Source organism: Melanaphis sacchari, unplaced genomic scaffold, assembly GCF_002803265.2.
Source record: "Melanaphis sacchari strain LSU unplaced genomic scaffold, SCAv2.0 Contig4_pilon_pilon, whole genome shotgun sequence".
NCBI classification, from domain to species: Eukaryota; Metazoa; Arthropoda; class Insecta; order Hemiptera; family Aphididae; genus Melanaphis; species Melanaphis sacchari.
The window spans coordinates 2,552,559-2,567,017 of NW_020271335.1; the positions used below are offsets into that span (position 1 = coordinate 2,552,559).

Here is a 14,459-nt window from a genome sequence, read left to right on the forward strand (position 1 = left end):
ATATACCCGTTTTTAATCAAAATTGGCTAAATTTTATAAATAAATTATGTTTATATAACTATACAATGTTAAAATTTTTTATAAAAATTATTGTGGAGGGGAAAAATAATATATTTTGTTTTACAAATTTGCTAACAGTGAGTCTATTTTTGGTCGTCGATTACTCTTATTTTCCACATATGTATAGGGTCATTACTCATTATAGGTATAATGGCCTTTATTAAATAGATATAGTACACCTATATATAAATAGTTAAACATTTTCATTTTTTGTTTTTACACATTTCATTTAACTTTTATACTATAAATAATTATTTAGGAGTAAAAATTTTTAAATGAAAAATAATATGCTAGTAAAAAAATGTTTGCTATATTTCGTGATTTGTATTGCATGCTAATGCAATTTAAAGCACTAATGTTTCTAGTCCTGGTCATAAATAATAAATAATCGGCACTTTGAAGCAAAACCGTGATTTATAAAAGAATACATTTACTGTGGCGTAATTATATAACAATATTTATTATATTATTATACAATACAAGGGTTATCAGGAGTCATGTGACATATCTGACGATGACTTGAGAAAACATATTATATTATATTGATAGTGACGTTTAACCAGCTGCTTAAATTTATCCTTGAGGGTAGAAAAATAATGTTTGATATTTTTTAATCTATATATCGGATGATAATTTGACAATTTTAAATTGAGATAATTCTATTATTTCATAATAGATTAAAAATAACATGATATTTGGGATCGTCGCGATGATCGGGTGTATAGATTTTAAATTTAATATGTCACTATGTGATATTTATCGTATATATACGTGAATATGTGAATAATTCACATACGATTCTACATGTTATATCATACTATAAACCCAACTGGTAACTTGACATTTATTTTTTACTGTCGAAATATATGATATACAACAACACGCAATGGCGGTTTATCTAAATACTTTCGTATTGTTGTGACTATATTATTATGTATATATGTATGTTATGCGTTTTAAATGTCTTAATTTTTTTTTGAGTAATAACTGTAAAATTGGTTTGACAACAGTCTTTTGGATTTTTTGACTGTTATGTATTTTGAAAGTTTTTACCGTGCAGTAATTTTCTCGTTAGATGTTTTGATAGGTGGAAAACATCTTAATCCATTACTATATATATTGAGTATTTTTCCTTACTAAAATCGTCACGAGACACATTTCGGATGAAGAACGAGTAGTCTTTTATCTTGTCAAATATTAAAAACTCATTGAAATTATAACGAAATACGTCTTGAGTAAATAGTGCATAACATATATTTAATATTATATACTGTACATATAACGTGAAAAGACTATATAATAAAAACACGTAGATGTCTTCTTTTGGTCTTCACTGCATGTCAATAATTTAAAATATAAGATACGCATACACATACACAAATATACATACATATTTGTTATAGTATTATTATTTGGACTTATTGGCTCGTGAAAAGCAAACGAAAAACGACGGGCGCACACGTCGGGCCAGATATCTTCCGGGTCGCAGCGCACATGGACGCTGTCGATTCGAATTTTGCGTAACCCCGATAGCCCCTCGAATTATAGGTCATGCGAAACGAAGTGTCAGAGTGAAGAGTATATTAAAGTGCCTCTATAATACTGAACCGTATTGTTTGAACATAGACATATACAAATATATTTTGTAAGTAATATGTTGTATTTTATATATTTTAATGTACACAGTGTTATGTATGCGAAGACTCTGCAATTGATTTTCATGCACACGATTTCAGGGATTTGATCAATTTAAATTTAAATATTATAGTGTATAATATCGATGAATTATATTGCTTAATGTTTTGAATTTTTTACGGTAATATAAGTGGCGCTCGTTTAAAATTTGAAACTGTATAATATAAATATATATATATATATATATATATATATATATATATATATATATAATACATATATACGTACCTATATTTATGAGTGTGTGTGTGTGTGTGTGTGTGTATTATACGTATACGGCATACAGCGGAGGATGGCCCTATCATCGTATAGTCATTACAAAGCACATTGTTTGGGCCATGATGATATTCCGAAAGGGGGACGGGCAGCAGAGGTGGTTGTAAAGTACCAACGATCCCATTAAAATTGGGGTTGTCTCGCAGTGTGATTAATGTTAAATATGATTTATTAACAGCCTTTGGGAGGGCGCAGCGCATAATCCCTGTCAACAAAATTAGCCCGACGGATGAGAAAATATGACGTACTATAATTTCTCGTTTTATATATATATATATACAATTTATATACGTAGTTATTATTATTTTTTTCTATAAAAAACCGAAAATGTTTAATCTTCCTCCGCTACGGGTGTGACTGCGAATTTTCACTTAAAGTTCGAGAGAGGAGAGATTTATTTTGGCACTTGTGTTGTCCGCGTCACTTGGAGAATAATAAATTATTGGAAATTGTATAAACAAGAAATTAAAAATGATATCGTTAAGATGACGGTATAATTTTTTGACATAATTTACAAAACTATTATAACATATAGTGTTAAATCGTTAGGAAAAGCGAATTAAACGTATTATAAGCAGTACATTTGACATCCAAAGCCATAATTAGAAATATAATAAATTGTTTTGTTTTTAATATTTTTATTTCATTATATTAATATTATTCTAAGCAATTGAAACGTTTGGTCGTTAGAAATGATGACAAAAACAAGACCTTCAGTTACGTTAAAATAAAATAAATTAAAATATTTTAAAAAATTTGATTCAGTTGTTACTTTCTGTGTAGATATTATTTTATATTGTTCGTTATTATTATTAAATTATTTACAAGAAAACTGTGTAATAATATGAGTATTAAAAAATTTCTACACCCACAAGTGCTGTTTCTGTTAAAAAAAAAAAAAAAATTATATAACATTGAATTTTTAAAATATAATATAAACCGGATCTGAGCAGTTTTTTCATATACTGACTTATTTTAATCAAGTTGTATAAATTAAAAAAAAAACAATGAATTATTTAAGTATTTTTAACTCATTCTAAAATAAAAATATTACATAAATGTAAACTTATTTTATGCTCTAAAAATTCAATAATATATAAATATGCTCTAATATTAATTATAAATAAAGTTTAGTAAGAATTCGATACGTAGATTTGCTATTTTATGCGTTTGCAAAATAGAACAATGTTATAGTTCAAAAATGAAGTATGATTGTTTAAAAACTTTATTTTATTGGGTTTCTAATAAAGTATAGGTAAAGAGTATAAAGAAATTCAACTAAATAATGGTATATTATTGGAGGGGGATAATATCTGCATTATAGTAGGTACTTAAATACAATGTATTTTAAATGGTTATTTTCAAATTAAAATGTTTATAAATCATTGGCCATTTCTATTTGAAATATTAGGTAATCAAATCATGCATTATTAATGTATTTTCTAACTTCATGTAAATTATTATTATATAAATTCAATAATTTTAATTATTACTATCACTTAAGTTTAGCATACATTTTTTTTATTATAACTATTTTACAATCATTCATGAATATTTATTTTTACGTTACATAATTTAAGTGTTTAAAGGAGTAACCTGTTCAACATTAAATTATGTTATCTCATTAATATTAAAAAAAATCACTACTTGAATAAAGTTCTCAATAATAATATATTTAAACAAAATTTGAAATATTATACAAATATAATTTTATTGTTGAAGTTTTATTTTAATCACCAACCATCAAACCATAAACTTCATTTAGTCATTTGTTTTTTATAATTATTGACAAAATAAATGAAGAATATTAACTTAATAATAATAAACAAAAACTGAATAATTATATATACTTATTATAAAAATTCCATTAAATTGAATATTAAGTATATAGTAGTTTTACAAAAACATAATTGTTTCAAATTAGTCGTATACATAAAACGTGTTCAATTTTTCAATGTTAAAAGAGATTTCTCATGAAGTTATAGCATGACAAATATAATGAATATAATACAGCCAGAGTCTAAGTTTATATACGGTATTGATTTATTAATACTGGAAGTTAAAAAAAAAAAATAATCGTAAATCGAAACTAGAGAAGTTAACGATCGAGTAATCGAGTAAATAGCTATATCAGAAACCCGTGACGTAACAATGAGCCTCTTAACTATAATTAATAATTATATAAGTAAAAAAAAAGATAGAAAAACGTATATGTCAGTTATATATTAGTAAACGGTCGATAATTTTTTGCTGGTATTTTATTTTTTAATGTATAATATAATATCTGCAGTCGGATTATATAGTTATTTTTCACTTTCGAGTCCTCCGTGTTGTTTAATCCTCTGCAGTCATATAATATAGAGTTTAATTATGTCAACGCAGTGTGTATATATGTATATAGTAGCCATAAATGTAAAAGCTTAGTCAATCGAGAGGGTGTACACAGCATACACACAGACCCACAGGCACACACGCGTATTATACATACTAGATACATTTAAAATTTAATTCCATCAGTAGCAACTGAAAAAAATTACGATAGTAAACGACTGCGCGGTGTGTCAAAGTCAGCGAAATGCGTTCGCGCTTACCGGCTAAAAGCCTGTCGGCAAACGTGATGCACCTTCTCCTCTCCTATCCACCGAGCCGTGAATTACGGGTATCCTGCATCCGTGTAACAATAGCTGTCTGCACTATCCTCCCCTCGTCCACTACAACACAATCCTTTCCTATAAATAATATACCTATTATACCTCTTATTCCGGCTCGAACACAATATGCATCGCGAGTGTGAGCATAAAATTATATACATGCGCGACGACATTGTCACGCACACACATATTATACACGTTACCACATCGATCCGTAATAATTATAACTGACAGCGCTTTGGACGACACGACAGATGGAGGTTTCAGTGATGTGGGGAGGGAAGATTCCACGGTCTGGGTTGGGGATGAAAGTTATATTTTTTGGATATAAGCTCTGCAAGCCCGCGGTTTTACATGCTTGTCAAGTTGTCAATTGTCGTAAGACTGTAAGGCCTATATAATGCTATATAAAGAGAAGGTCGCAAGTTGTGTAATAGCATGTATGGCTTGCGACAGACGAAGAATAAGAACATTTGTTTGGTGATGGTCAGGCACGTCGTACGTGCAAAAATTACGTCAACGATTATATGTAATATATGCATGTATGAGTGTACTTATAAATATAATATATAGCTAGTATAATTTACGAGAAATCGTATGCGTAAATGCACAGCACGTGACTATATATACAAAAATATATTTTACTTAAATAGGCGCCACATGTCGTATCAAATTACACATTGTGGATAAATTAAGATAAAATAATAATACACTTATTGATATAACACAATTCATTTGTGCGATGATGTTTTGATGCGGATTGTGATTAATTATGTAGCCAATCGACATAGTATAATTATTTTATTTTTGTCGACATCATCTAATCAGAACGAAACAACCGCAAAATCGAAAAATGTTTTTGACTCTGTATTAAGATGTTTCACTCTACATTAGCGTAGTATATAATAATATACGCTCAAACATGTATTTTTCTCCAACTACACACCAAATTTGCAATAACTACGCTTAGAAACATAATAGACGCTCGATTTACACGCGATCGTCTAACTTACATATTATAGTATTCTAAGACTCGAACTCGTTGAAACGATGCCAAACAGTTTGGACGAATAACCCATTTTGGCTATGCCAGTGTTGGGAAACGACAAAACACTGCGTCATGGTTCGAAAATCATAAAATTATAATAATACCTTTACATATACATATCTATATATATATATATAAGTTTATTTTACACCCAGTAGGTACCATTAATTTTTTTATTCAACGTGCATAATATTACCATATGGCACATACATTCTTAGTATTAGAATATATAAACAATCGCTCAAAACCATACGATTTATAATACATATGTCATATACCATATTTTTATTACGAGTTAAGACCGTGGTGGATAGAAGTTTTTACCAAATCGAAAACGCGCGCACACTAATAAAAAAGAAGCCGGATATCGGAAAGTATAATATTTAGATACTTGCTCAGTGCTCGCCTAATAATATAAGATTTAAAAAAAAAGGTTTTGGGGTTTGGTCGCTTCACACAAGGGAGAGACCGTGACAAGTCATAAAAATAACCATCCCATCACGTTCACACGTCTGCCATTATTAACGACATGTATTAGAGACAGACCGCGGTCTCATGTGTATAAGGTATTAGGTATATTCATATATGTATATTGTTATTATAATTGTATCGGCCATCGAGTAAAGCGAAACCGACGTGCCACATGACGAATCGAAATTATAATGTACAGACTTTGGACGAAACAATATAGTATTCTATCTGCAGGGGGTACTTTCTCGGATAAATAAAATATTCTCATCCCATCTTTATTTTTTCTGGATGACACTAAATAGTTATAATATAATAAATTGTCGATTACGAGAAGTCGCTCGAAGATACGTTTGTTATTATTATAATAGTAGAAAATGGTTTTTGATTTCTCGAAGAATAAAAACCTCTGGTCTGAAGCAAGTTTGTGCAGACGTTTTTGCTACAATGGTAAATGTATCACGTTTTTCCGGCAATATGCAAAATATTTTAATAAAATACATAGGTATAATACTTGGGCTTATAAACACTGTATTAATAAGAAACAAATTTCGTATAACTGCTCACGATCGAAAAACTTATAATGTAGTCTACAATGGCAAGACTAGACATTGCTTTACAGAGTAGATAGGTATACAGAAAAACGTTGTAATAGCAAACTACGTATAAATCGAACTATCAACTAAAACGCCAGTATAATATGTGTATACGTATCGCATCATCGTAAGCAAGTCGAAACGTCTGCTGCGCGTCGAGCCACATTATACTAATTACATTAGCAGCTGTATACCTATGTACAATATAATGCTATAATATTATACGTATAAGAAAAAACATTTTTATAGTCCTGTTTTTCCTATTTTTTGATTTTTTTTTTCCTCTTTTGACAATAACAATACATGAATAATGTATTGGGCGACGTAACCTGCTATCCCAAAACCCCCAATGCCGTGCGAATGAGAGATGGTAATTGATGAAATCCGATATTAATTCGCAGCTGTCATCCTCGGTACGAGATAAGCCCGGTTGATGGATGCCCGGATAAAGACCCCGGTGTGTTGGAGCTCAGAGCGTGTGTTTGTGTACGTGCGTGCGCGCCGAGTTTTCTGAACACACAACAGGGTTTTGAATTACTACCTGTCAACTACTGTAAAGCACTCATCCCTCTTTACAGGCGCAAGACCGATATTATAACGCATGCGATGTTCGACACCTCGGATAACACGACGACGACAGTGACGGCGACGACGACTGTTGTACGCCGTCACCCTGCACGCGCGCCTCGCAGGCCTGTTGAAATTATTATTATTATTATTACTATTATAATATATTATTCGAAAACCCTATTTATATAAATTAGCGCACACCAAAATCGAAATATAACAATAACACGATAACGTTTATAATACACGATTTTTTTTTTTTTTGTCGATTATCGGATCGCGCACTGTCACACGCATTTATTATTATCTAATATATTTTTTTAATTTGGAGTAAACCGTATAATACTGGCCCAGAGAATAATCGAATTTCACTGCGCGCGCCTGCAGCATTGTGCGTGATAATAATAATATTATTGTACAAACGTTTTACGGTATCGAATTGCTGCAGTACATAAATGCAGCCACGGTAGTTGGTACCTAATACAATAATATAATATGATATTTTTATTATCGCTTTTATTATCACGGGCGTTGTATTAACCCATTGCATTTAATGGCGAATCTGCTGCAATATTCGCGCGTTGTGTAACTATTACCCGCATTATACGGGGTAAATGTTGCTGTAGAAAATTACCAAGTTCGCAGTTCGTCGTAATATTATTATTGTTATAGTATTTCGCGTAAATATCGTATATTATGCGGTGTTAGTCCTGCGACGCGAAAAAAAAAGTACCTATTGTAAAATCAATATTATGAGTAGTTACCTAACAAAAAAATGTTATGTTTTCGTCATTACGCATACTCGGTGGCAATAGAACCCATTAATTTAATATAGGAGATTACTTTTGGTAGTACCTATTATTTAAAATAGCAGGGAATGAATCTACTGAGAACAAATAACAATATTACTGTTCATGAATTCGCTTTTAAATGTATATCGTCGACTGTTCGGTACGTATTGTATTCAACACGTTAGTTGAATAATAATATCTATTTAGTATTTTTTACGACGATACATTTGTTTATTTATCACTTTTTATGGTTTGTAGTGCGTTTGTCGTTTACTTAGGAGTTTTGTGCCTACGTGGCTGCCGTTAGTTTGTTGTGCCAAGATATGCTCACACGATTCATAACCGTCTCACTAACAAACATCACGTATCAAACATCAACAATATCTATATAGTATACATTACGCACAAGTTACAGGTACCTACTATTATATAATTTTATTATTACGTAAATAAAATAAAACAAAATCAAATTAAACATCTATTAACTTTAACACATAAATAATGAGTTATGCATAGTTAATTAAATAATTGACCTTAATTAAAACGTGATTTCAAGTATTCAAAGTATAGGTATATTGTAATGGATAAGTTTAATTAAGATAAATATCGAATCGTTTTATAACACCTACATAATTTCATCTAATATAAAAATAACGTGATTTTACACAACATAATGGGTTAACACTACTTAAATTGTAAGGACTAGCTGACCAAACCAGTCCGCCCCTGGTCGCCTCCCTTACAAATAAATTTTTTTTTTTTTTAAATAACTATTACCTGTTACCTGTTTTTTACGGTTTATAAAAATAAAATGTTCATTTATAGAGCAAAGATTAATTATTAACCGAACCGTTTGAAAAATAGATGATAGTCGGGGAAAAGTTTCTAATTTGTTAATTTAAAACGGCTGCCGCCGTTTCATTATACCATGACGATGACAAAGACGTGGTTGAGACATCTCCAACTGCGCATGCACAATGCCATGTTGATCAGGGTATTTCAACTGTGACGTAATAAAATTATCATTACGTCTAGAGCTATTCGTATCACATGACGTCTTGGGCGTACCTAATTAAAAAAAAAAAAAAAAAATGAATACCAATGAAAAGAATAACCGACGTAGTTTTACCTCACGCCATAACCGATATCATAATATATTATTATATTTATATATCGAACACATAGACTAATAATACTACGAGCTATAATAAAATGTTATTATAATATAAAGTGTTGTATAGAATACACGTATAATTACAGTATATTGTGTTCCTGGCCCCGTATTGTTTTTTTACCTCTTACTCTTTGTCATCATGTCTCGGCGGTAGCGGCGTCAATAAGTTCACCGAATGATTAATGGTAATTATTATGATTATAATTTCATGCAATGTAGATGTAATATGCTTTTTTTTTCACTTATTTATGCCCGATACACACGCAAACCCGCGGTGCTAAAGCAACAGTTATTAAAAGTTGGGTCGTTAAACTCGTCGTTATCCTAGACATATTATATTATCATCAAACTATTATATCGCTAGATGTTCTTTTCCTTCTGCATGGTAGAGTTTGTCCATCAAAAGCTCGTCTAACTCACTTGTCTGAAAAAAATTAAAACAATTATATATTTAATTAAAATAAACGTCTGTATTAAGATCCGGTATGGTATATAGAAAAAAAAACTTAACAACTGTATTATAATATATTATATATATACAACCTCAAGACTGGAATTTTTATACACCGTCTATTTTAAATATTATTACAATGAAATATTGAAGATGAATAGATATCAAACTATGAAAACCGTGTCAAAAAATTGTTTGCATTTGATTTTAACAGCGTGCGTGTAATGCGTACATTTTGTTCAATAGCCTTACTATTAATAAAAGTTACAATATTATCAACTCGGAAAGACGCACAGTGTTTCGGTTTGACTGATTATACGATGTATGATAATAATTTTATTTTTAAATAAAATAAACTTATATCTTAAATACAATTTATTGTGTATATTGCTTATATAAAAACATAGAAAGAGCATAGACATCACTCTCCCTTTATGTCGACAATGCGTTGTATATAAATATAAGTTATTATTGTTTATGAATAGTATTTTTAATTATAAATACTTATTTTAATAAGAATGAAAATTAAACTGTAAATAATAAATAGATATTTTATGCGATATTTAATTAAAATATAATAATCAAATTTATCTATATTTCTTCATGTTACTATAACATATAGTTAGTACCATACAAAAAATGAATGTATTATTTTTATTTTCTATATTCGTATATTAACAAAGTGCATTTAAATAATGCATTTTTTATATCAATTTTTAGGACATAACTTTGTTATAAAGAAATGTATACTGAAATGCAAGTAGGTTATGACTTTTTTGATTTAAGCGCAATTTAAAAATTGAATAAAATGTAGGATGCAAACAGTGAGCATTAAATTTGATCCAAAAAATCATAGCTGAAATTCGAATTAAACATTTTTTTTTTTTTTTTTTAGGTTATCGTATTATAATGATATAAAATTATAAAATTATTCATTTTATTAATGTATGACTGAATAAAAGCAACTACGCTTAGCATTAAATTTTTATAATCATAATGCATAAACTTTATACTAATATTAAGGCTATGGTTGTAAAAACACTGTTGTGTGCATAACATCGAAATATATAGTCCATATATACAGCAATGTAATAATGTAAATGTTCTCAAACTCAAATTGCATTCGGATCTACTAACATTTTTTTCCTGAACGACCTACGTTTTAATAATATTCCCCGTTTAGTGGTTCTATACACATGCGGTGAATAAATTAACACTGAATTAGTTTAATGATATACAATATTACAATAATCAACAACGCTACCACGCTACCGTATAATAATATTATACACCATATACCGTGTATTATTATTGTTTTATTGACTAGCATAGTACGATTGCATATTATTTTTTTATTCAATTATTTTTTTTTTAATTATTATTATTATTATAATTATTCAAATATAAAAAATAATAATTATAACTCTGACATTTATAATCATTTTTTATTTTTTTTTTTTTATCGTTAAAGCAAATAATTTACAATAATAATGAACCCCAGTTGTAATGCAATATATATTCAAATAAAATAGATAATTTTTAAATTGACATTTCCTGTATATGAAAATATAGCGTTCATATAATGTGATGTGAAATGCATACACCAGGTCTAAAATTAACCTAAGCATTTACATATTGTATTATAAAAGCGAATGATTTAAATGATTATATAGTAAATTTAAATAAACAACGTTTTAATGATATTGCATATTATGTTTATTAAATAATAGTAAATATACAAAAAAATAAATTGGTACACGGAAACGCTATGCACGTAAGATGCTTAATTATCAATTGTTTACAAGTATAGTATTAGTACATTAAATGTGTTTATATATGGGTGAAATTTCTATAAAATATTAATACGTTTTGATAGATACAAAATTCCGAAAATAATATTCTTTTGAGACCTTATTTAAGATCGGCACATGTTGATATTTAAATAATAAATTACATTAATGAATAATTTGAAAATATCTTTTGAAAAAAAAATTATTTAGAAAAAAAAAATTACAGCAATAATTTACAATTAAATATGCATCTACATTAGTTTGATGTATCTTCATGGTATTATTTAAAAATATATTTTATGACTTGTCCGCAGAATTTATTAAATTTTTACATATTTTATGAACCAACAGCTTAAAATATTTTATACTACGACAAGCATATTATTATATTAACATAATATTATATTTCATATTATTTTATGTACTATAAATATGGATTTTATAAATTTTTATGTGTTTTACGAATTGTTCAGAATTTTGTTATTAATTTAAATACTTGTTAAATTTCATATACCTACTTAAAACCATCACTAGAAACATCTTAATGTGCTATTTGAAAATTGAGTGTCAGGAAATTATATATTTTTAAAGCTTGAAATGAATTATAATTATTAATTTATTAACAAATAACTAATAAGTGGAAATATCATATTATACACACAATTGCTAGTTAATTACGAAGTAAACTACAAACATTTATTAAATGAGTTTTGTTTTTTTTACATCAATTTCGATATAGCGAATTACCAGATTTCAACATTATTAATATTTGTGCACATTAAAAATATAATAAACTGTATACACATCATGCAAGTGTAATATATTATGTTCCGGATTATTGATGTGAATTATATGTCATGGAAAAATTGGAAAGTGGCCTTATGTCAGTTATTTATGACTAAAGCAAACGTGTTTTGCAGTTAATTATGATATCATGTGTATTTTGAATGGTTATTATTACATAGGATTTAGCTATTGATAAAATACTAAATAAATTATTAATATATATGATTCTGTATACATATACATATGTATATTTAAGTTTATTATTTTATTACTTTTTTTTCAATTGCTATCATATGAGCACATCCAATTTGTGTATATGTGTGATTGTGTGTACATATTATATGAACGTGATGTGTATTATAATTATGTAGAAACTGTTAGAGACACGCCGAACCCATTTTGGAAATTTAACGACCCGAGGCGACGGACAAAAACGATACTATTCCCGTATATATTGGGTCGTAAAAAAATTTATAAACTGTATAAAAAAAAAAAAAACCATACTTATTCAAGCTCGTATACGACGTTTATTATGTATATTTTATGATAATTCAGTTACACGGGTGTCCGTTGGTCGTCGGTGCACCGATATATATGGTTGACTTTTACGACCAATAATTACGAACTGGGCAATAAATCTGGTCGACGTCGTGGAACGAGTCATAACTTAATTCGTATTTCTACACCTTTTGGATGTATGTTATTTCGTGTTGGCATTTTGTTCCGGTACGATCGAAAAACTATTAACTTCCAGATGTTTTGAAAGTACACACATACACGCATGATACACACACACAATATATACCACATCATCCCTTAAAGAATTGTCACCATAAATTTTACCTCTTCTTTTATTTTCCCGTGTATGTATAGTGTCTACACGTTGACATTTTCATGACAAGGAATGTGACTGTGAGACATGCTGTTTTTTGATGATTTATCTGTGATGTTGTCTATGATATCCACAAAAAAAAAAATTGATTAATCATCAATATAAATCCTAACCTAATTAGGGTCATCAATATTAAGCTGTAAATAATTTTTAAGTAAAAAGGAAAAAACTTTAAATTTATAATATTGTAAAATTCTATGTTTTATACTTGTACTTTTATAATTATTACCATAAAATAATAATATTTATTTTAGAAAAATATTCTTTTTATACAGGTTTTAAATAATTTAAATTATAAATATTGAAGCGCGTGATCACATACAAATATAAATTGGCACTTAGTAAAATTATTAAATATACAATTATTAGAATTTTAAATATCTAAGTCTAAATCAATATACAAGTAGTTATTGCTAAGTGCTAGTAACTAAAATACTTGTTAATTAATAGTAATACCTCTAGAGATGAATAATGACGTGATGTTTAGATAGTTTAATAGTCATTAATGATTAATGTCAATGATAGATAATAAACATTAACTGTTAAAAAGTAGAATTATTTGAAACTTGGACTGGGATAAAGTCTTATTTTATGATTTTATGTCATATGTACTATTTTTATTGTAATCATAACTCTGTAGATCAATAATATTATTGTGGTAGAAATAAAAATTTAGTATATACATGTTGATTTCGCATTGTTGTACGAATAAAAACTTGAAATTATTATTTATTCTTTAATTTTGATAAAAATTAAAAATTGAGTCTCAATTACGTGGAAGTTCTTAAAGTTATTTCAATTCGAAATCTTTACAGAAAGAGTACCAACGTTTAAAATTTTTGAGAATAGATATTGTAGAATATACAAAGAGCTCCAACAAAATATAATAACAATATTAGGCGTTGAAATTGATGTTTCATTAAATGGAAACAAATATTATTTATTGCTAAATAACTATATTTAATATAATTTTTAAAGCCAATATTAAAATTAATATAACATATAGGAAAATGGGAAATGGTATTAATAAATAAATTTAAAAAAATGTATACAACGTAAAATAGGTTTGTCGTTTCGTAAATCGATAAAAAATAATATACACGCACACATACAAAACCAAGGGCGCATAAACAATTCGTCACGGGTTTCATTATTTTTTTTTTTTAGTATTTATGTTTCATATGCTGATATAATGATAATTTATAATGCTTTAA

The 14,459-nt window shown here is 28.1% G+C and overlaps 1 pseudogene; it reads right to left on the minus strand.

The window, feature by feature from the left end:
* LOC112599196 overlaps positions 1–9,464 on the minus strand; it is a 28,829-nt pseudogene extending 19,365 nt beyond the window's left edge.
* Between the last annotated feature and the right edge of the window lie 4,995 nt (positions 9,465–14,459).